Source organism: Phalangium opilio, unplaced genomic scaffold, assembly GCF_054372755.1.
Source record: "Phalangium opilio isolate 3A_F unplaced genomic scaffold, DU_Popi_V2 ptg000017l_1, whole genome shotgun sequence".
NCBI lineage: Eukaryota > Metazoa > Arthropoda > Arachnida > Opiliones > Phalangiidae > Phalangium > Phalangium opilio.
Genome location: NW_028324151.1, coordinates 4,820,112 through 4,827,666, shown reverse-complemented (window position 1 = coordinate 4,827,666; position 7,555 = coordinate 4,820,112). Strand labels below are relative to the sequence as shown.

General features: G+C 33.1%; 1 protein-coding gene and 1 long non-coding RNA gene across 6 annotated transcripts in view; both read left to right on the top strand.

Moving 5' to 3' along the window:
• LOC149702626 (Na(+)/H(+) exchanger beta-like) overlaps positions 1 to 7,555 on the top strand; it is a 48,104-nt gene that overhangs the window by 2,458 nt on the left and 38,091 nt on the right. The gene's annotated exons all lie outside the window — the stretch shown is intronic.
• On the top strand, positions 4,303 to 6,146 carry LOC149702627 (uncharacterized). Of its 5 annotated transcripts, none has more exons than XR_016381778.1 (4): positions 4,303 to 4,659; positions 4,724 to 4,784; positions 4,867 to 5,407; positions 5,488 to 6,146. It is a non-coding gene; the product is annotated as an uncharacterized LOC149702627 (long non-coding RNA). The 5 variants fall into 5 exon arrangements; XR_016381777.1 differs by having other exon boundaries at positions 4,834 to 5,407; XR_016381774.1 differs by having other exon boundaries at positions 4,724 to 5,407.

The following is a 7,555-nucleotide window of genomic DNA, read 5'->3' as shown; positions in this document are numbered from 1 at the left end:
AATGATTTCTAATTTATTTAAGGGGTCATCCCTAAAACACCTAAATCAAATCATAACTCGAAAAACAGTGACCCTAGTGGCCAACAAAATGGAGATAGATAGAAGTTATTACATTTTCGACTCAAAATCGATTTCCCAAAGAACATCCCCTTCTTAATTTATGCCATCCAGACTTATCAGAAACGCCCCTGTTTAATAATAAGATTTTTAATTATAAAAACATATAATTATAAGTTACAGTTAAATATTTTACAAATAATTAAATAAATTCTTGTTAACAGTACTGTTCATCCTTGTCACAGACTCAACAGTAGTGGTTGCGTAAAAAATTGTGTTTTAAGGGGAGAAATTATTGGAAGTCTTACAGAAAAAAGCTTGTTAGGAGACTTGAACCAAATATTATTCTCTGCATCCCTAGATTTCTTACTATTTTTATTTTTTTCTCTCTTCTCTCCGCTGCTTTTAACAATGATTATTCAGTTGTGAAAAATATTTTGGGGTTTTAAGAGCGAGGTCTTATTTTATACAGGGTGTTTCTGATAAGTCTGAAATAAATTAAGAAGGATGTTCTTTGGGAAGTGGATTTTGAGTCGAAAATGTAACTTCTATCTATCTCTATTTTGTTTTCCACAAGGGACACTGTTTCAAATCGAGTTAAGATTGGTCAAGGTATTTTACGGATGACCCCCTTAAATTTAATTAAGAAACTGATTTAGACAATGATTTCTAATTTAATTTAATTAAAGGGTCATCCCTAAAACACTTAAATAAAATCTTAACTCGAAAACAGTGTCCCTTGTATCAAAATGGAGATAGAAATTATATTTTCGACTCAAAATTGATTTTCCAAAGAACATCCCCCTTAATTTCAGAAACACCCTGTATAAAAATACTCTTCTGTATTTTTAGCTAAGCGCGTAATCTTGAGGGATGTTTGGGGGGGGACACCACGCGGATTCGCATTGGTTTTTGCAAAATGAGTTATTAAATTAATGGGTTCTCACTCTCCGAGGGGTTTTCACGCAGTTGTTGTCTCTGGAGGTTGATCAGAGGTCGTCATCCGAATCCAAAACTATCAGGGATGCCTCTGATAGACAAAATGTCAATCGCGATACGCGATGAACGGTAGAGATAGGGTGGTACGTTAGGGTAATATCCTCGTTCGGTTGCACTTAGCGTTATTAAAGAGAGGGTCAAATGTAAATGAAATCTTATGAATTTTTTTAGTCTTTCTGTTTTCGTCATTGAATTATTTTAGCTCATTGCCCCTCCTTGCTTGCAAAGGACGTTAGTAAATAAATTAAGGTATTGTTCTTCATTGTTTTTAATTCAGACGAAATGCCCTACTTATTTATAACATGTGGTTTTTATTAAAGCCACATACAAATACCGCTGCATAAGTTTATAAGATGTGTTTCTTCCATAAGTTTGTCACTGGTTACGAACTGGAGCTTGTCATGAAGTGATTGAAGTAGGTCATAGATTCTGGTGAGGCACTGTCAAAGGATTAGTAATGCAGACTAAATAGGTAGATGGAAGTCCTGCAAAATTAAACACCGAGTGTAGGACTTCAATTCTCGCTTCCGTCGTTCTCAAACTAGCTCGAACTGTATCTAGCATTACGAAGTATAGGAAATGTCATACTTATGGAAGGAACATATCTTATAAACTTATGACACTGGTAAATAGCATATTGAGATTCCATAACGGCTTTACTGCCTTTCATTTCAAATTACATTTTGTCTCCTCTTTCATTTTTCACATCATTGAGTATATATGTCCAGCAATTTTTAATCAAATACATAGTTTGAAGACTAGGAGGATTGATACCATTTACACCAGGAGGTAAGGCTTCTTGTAACTGCATTTCTCCACCAAGAAGCCTGGCCTCCTGGTTTAAAAGATTTCAATCCTCCTAGTTTGAAAACAATGTACACAGAAAATTTTAATATTTGTACTTTGATTTGTGGTGTTTTAACAAATTATACAAAGGGTGGATTTTTATTAAAATATTTGGCATATTTATTTCTAGCGCATTCTAAAGTAATTTTAATATATTTTATTAACATTATCCTAATATTTATTTATCATGGTTCCTCTACAACTTCGTTAATCCTCCTTGGTTAAATTATGAAGTCTTCACCTATACTATTACAGTGCCATCTTTAGACAAAATATAAATAATTATTACTCGATCTCACTTCTTTAATTAATTTTAACAAATACGTCAAGAAAAATGCTAGAAATAGAGAAACATTTCACTTTTATAAATAACACGATATAAATGGGTTATTAGATAGTTTTAACTAAACTTCAATAGATGGCGTTCGTTTATTAGACTGCGCGATTTTGGGTGAGGGGTGCGGCGTGGTGCCTTTTATTGCCCAATGGTTGCGGCCACGTTTTGGCGCGGAAAAGAGTCTACCCCAATAGAGAGAGGGTTAAAATTTAATAAAGAGTACTCAAGAGTGAGTGCCGAAATAGTTTCCTGTATTTTACCCTTCACTTTCCTAATATAAATTTGAAATAGCAGCGATTGTAGAGGCTATGGTCTTCCTTCTTACACGTAGATAGAAATAATACGAAACGTAGCTTTGTACTTGGTGTCATTTCAAGCTGGGTTTTGAAATGAGCACGCTTCTCTCGAATCTTTTCCCATCTCTATCCATTTTTCAATTGTACTAATTTTCTTTTCTTTTTCTTCTTGCCTTTCTCTTCCCAAACTTCTTAAAAGCTATTAATCCTATTAATCTTGCCTTCCACAGCGCGAAATTCTAAACCGGATGATGTCAATTCTTGTTAGCCTTAAACGTGAAAGAACTTTTATAACTTAATCTTTATATTTTGGTTATAAGATTATTGTCTTGTTTTGCACAATCTTTGCTATAGCTCTTGGTTTAAGGTTAATGCATGTACCTGTTAATGGCACGTTAATATTACTATAGTCCTTGAGCGGCTTGATTTGACCAATGAAATGCGAAAATGTGAAACGTATCCAATCTTGGCCATGCAGAGCAAGATTTTTTTGGACGATTTTGAGTCGAAAATTTTCTATGGCCTTTTGCTCAAAGTTATGATTGGAGTATTTTATGGACGAACCCTTAAATTTAATTAAGACACTGAAAAGCAATGATTTTTAATTTAATTAAGGGGTCATCCGTAAAACACTCCAATCATAATTTGAAAACGTTGACCCGTCCGGCAAAATGGAGATAAAAGTTACATTTTTGACTCAAAATCGTCCAAAGAACACCCACCCTATCTTAATTTCAGAGCTGTGCTAATTAATTAGTTAGCTAATTGAATTTCTAATTAATTAGCAACATTTACTAATTGAAAATGGTAATTGAATTTTAATTACCTTGTGCTAATTGAGAAGTAATTCTAATTAATTAGTATGAATCGGAAAGGTAATTATCTAATTAAAATTTAATTAGATTTAGGATTAACTAATTAGCCAATTGGATTTTCAATTAATCTTTTACGCCAATTTGTTGTAAAAAATCGAGGAATTAACTCTTGATTCATCTATTTGAATATGAAAAAGCCTTATTATATCGATGAGAAAACCTTAGTGCTACTCTAAATTTTTCAGCTCCTCAAATATGAGAGAATACTAGTACTAGTAGAAAATTTCGTAGTTCGCAACTGCCCCATTTCAAAATTTCGACTGTTTTACCTACTCGAATTTATAGCAGTGCGCATGTATTTACTACTCAGGAGTCCATTATAGGTACTGTGGCAAGAAAATGAAGAAATGAGAAAAATTTTAAAATGACGGAAGGCTTGAGGCTTGTCTCATTTTTCGAGAATAATTCATGGCTTCCGTACCCGTTTTTCAATGGCATTAAAACATCACCAAAGTACTAAACCCATGAGCACTTCTAAACTTTTATGTTTACTTATGGTTTCTTTTTTACCTTAATTAGAAAATAGTAATTCTAATTAATTAGTTTGATAAATAAATGTCTAATTTCTAATTGAATTGAATTAGTTTCTATGTCTAATTGCTAATTTGCTAATTAATTAGTTCATAAATATTTCTCTAATTGCTAATTTACTAATTAATTAGTTCATAAATATTTCCCTAATTGCTAATTCTAATTCAATTAGTTGTCAGCTAATTAGCACAGCTCTGCTTAATTTATGACCAAACTTTCAGAAACCGATTATTGCGGCGTTTCACATTCCTTTTAATAACCCAAAAGTTATTCGAAATGCCTATGCAGATCGATCATTGCTTCAATATTTTGTTTTACCCAAACTTTATTATTATTTAAACGTTGTTTAATCTTATTACACTGTAAAAAAAAATTGGATTTTGATGTGGTGTATTTGTACCCTTAAAGGTATTTTCTTAAAAAAACACCTTAAGGTGTTTATTCTAACCCTATAGGGTGTCAAAACAAGCCTCAGGGTTCTCTGTTGGTGTGTTTTTGTACCATTTGTAAATATTTTATGTTGTGGAGGGTGTTTATTTATACCTCAAAAGGAATTTTTTACTTGAAAGTCACGTGCGCACGCGCCATCGTGAAATAAATTCGCGCGCGTCGCGTGCCATATTTTTTTAACCCTAAAAATTTCAAACTAGGCTTAGCGACACTCATTTAAGCGACTACGTCCATTTGAAAATTAGTTACGCTCACAAGTCCAACCAAGGTAATAATTATGTGTAATACATTAATATAAACTGTGTGAATTTTAAAAATGTTTCCAATTTCAGACTTGTTTGAATCAGGAGCCATAAAAACTAAAGTTCTGACTAACGGATCTCATCCTTTAAAGTAAGGCAAGCCTTTGGCCAGTTAATTTTAATTTATTCTATATTTTCAGCCATCAGAAGGCAACTTTTCCGTTTACACTTAGCATTACAAAAAATCATTACTGATGGATTAGTTCATGAATCACAACTTAAGTGATGTGAAATTTTGAAACAGCTGAAACCCAGGTTGGTATGAATTTAGGTATTTTCCACGTAAGATGTCAATGAAAAGAATTGTGGTATTTGGTCAAAAATGATAAAGTTTTAGGTAAGTTGTAAGTACATCCATAAGACTTTTGGAGTCCCGTTTTCCCTGACAAATCCAGGTTTTCCCCATATATTTCTCTGGCACCACCAAATAACTCCACAGGTTTTTTTTTGAGTAATAGTTTCAGGATGTATTTTAGAGTGGAGTAATCTTCTAGCCTCACGAAGTTGCTTGAATTTTACTGAAAATTTCCCTCAGTTTTTAGTCAAAAATTTATTTCCCTGACATGTCCAGGTTTGTATGAACCTGATATGTAAAATTTCATGGAATGCTTACAAAAAATACAGTAAATAGCAGTCATAACATCATGCCTTTAAAATGGAATCTTGTTGTGTAATGTTCTAGAGTGTTGTAACAGGAAAGGATTAAATTTAAATGTGAGTTTGAAAATGTCTAAAAACGGCGGTTTGATATTTTAAGATAATTTTAAATCAGTTCTATAATATTTTCATTGCAGGGTTATATTAATCGTGATGACTTCGACTGAATAATCTTTATTAAGTCAAAAAAGGTCGACCAACTATTCAAGCGGTTTATAATATCTGTTTCTGTGGTGGAAATTTTAGTACAAATGTAACAAAGTCATCTTTCTTTAATCAAATATTTTTTTTCTAAAAATATTGTTAAAAATCTTTGTTTTTGATTTGACTAGAGAAGATTAATTATGGTATAAATTAATTAAATTTTTATATAGGGGTGAGATATCATTAGTTTTTTAATATCTGGTTTCTTAAGAAATAGTTTCTGGTAAGTGTTTAGTTTTTCATAGTACTAAATATTTAGATTATCAGGTTTAAGCTTAATGTTCTAATAATTATATTGTAGTGTGAAATTAATTTATAGGCTTTAAAGTAGCTATTTGTTCAATAAAAATTTAATTTTTATTAATGAAGTATAAATAATTTAAAAATAAATCAAAGTGTTAAAGCATTTTAGTCCGAATCTTAATTGACCCCGATAAAGTTAACTATACACTGAAGTTCTTTTAAAGAATTATCACAATAGATACCTCATGGCTATAAAACTATTTCGTCGAAAATAATCACATTTCCTTGCTCAAACTTTTAAACCCCTTTAATTGTAATAAAATGCACCTTAAAATGGAGAAAAATAATATTTTCGGACCCCCGAGTCAAATTTTTAAGGTACGGGAAAATACCTTTAATGGTCTGAAAACGCACCTATAAATGGAGAAAGGGCGCTTTTTGCACCCCTAATTCGAATTTTTGATATCCAAGAAAATACCTTTAATGGTCTGAAAACGCACCCCTAAATGGAGAAAGGGTGCTTTTTCGCACCCCTGAGCCAAATTTTTGATATCCAAGAAAATACCTTTAATGGTCTGAAAACGCACCCGTAAATGGAGAAAGGGCGCTTTTTCGCACCCCTAATTCAAATTGTTGTTGTCCGGAAAAGCACCATATATGGAGTCTATTTATACCCCAATCACTCAAGAAGGGTACATATTTATTCCCTTCTGTTGCTTCAAAGACAAATACTATGTTACTAATATGTACCTATTAAGGAGCGAAAAATTACCCAATGGTATAAAAAAACGCCCCTTATCTAGGGGTTCACATTAATACCCTATATGAAGGGTGCGAATTCATACCTTATATGGTACGTCTGGGGTGGGGGTCGAAAATACCTTTATAGGAGCGTTTCCGCCACATTTTTTTTTACAGTGTACAACTTCTAATCATAACTGTATAATGCATAAGTATGAGCCTCCCGTGTGAGCTTTTTGCGCATGCTACAGCGCCATCTGAGTTTAAACGTTTCTTATACATAGTTTACAGGCATGGTGGATTCATGCCTTTAACACAAGGAGACCAAAAGACTTAGAGTGTAAAATCGTCTGCTATTTTACACTCTAAGTTGCCTAGTCTCCTTGTGCAAATGGTATGAATCCTCCTTGCGTGTAAACTATGTATCCATTTTTAGTCAGAAATTCAGAATAGAGGCGGGGCCTGCAGTGATTTTAGTCCTTAGTCGAGTCAGATTTCTGATGAAAATAGAGGTAATGGTAGGCGATGGTTTCTGTTAACTGCAAATCAGCCATTACGAGACGCACCTCTACACTTTCATAAAGAACTCGAGCTCTTAGCAAATTTCCTTTCGGCCCATACTTACCGAGAATATGATAGACTTATATTCTAAGTCGATAAAGGCTGACTTCCCGCAGAATATCAGCCTAGAAACTCGTGAAACTTTCTTTCTATTAAGGCTGTATATTTTATACTATATATTTGAAAAACCCCGTCCTGTACTTGATGGTTTTTTATTGGTCTTCGTGACCCACTTCGGAGATCATGGGCTCATGGCGATCGAGGATATCCGTAAAAAGATATACTCCTCTCCAACCAAAGTACTTTGAAAAAGATCTCAAGCTGCTTACGGAATATTAAGGACCATTTTGTCCGATCGTGTGTACACTTGTACTATTGTTTTATGACATAAACAGTGGTCGTTGAAACGAATATGTCAATATGTTATGGTTACGGTTTGGGTTTAATAGGTTTTTT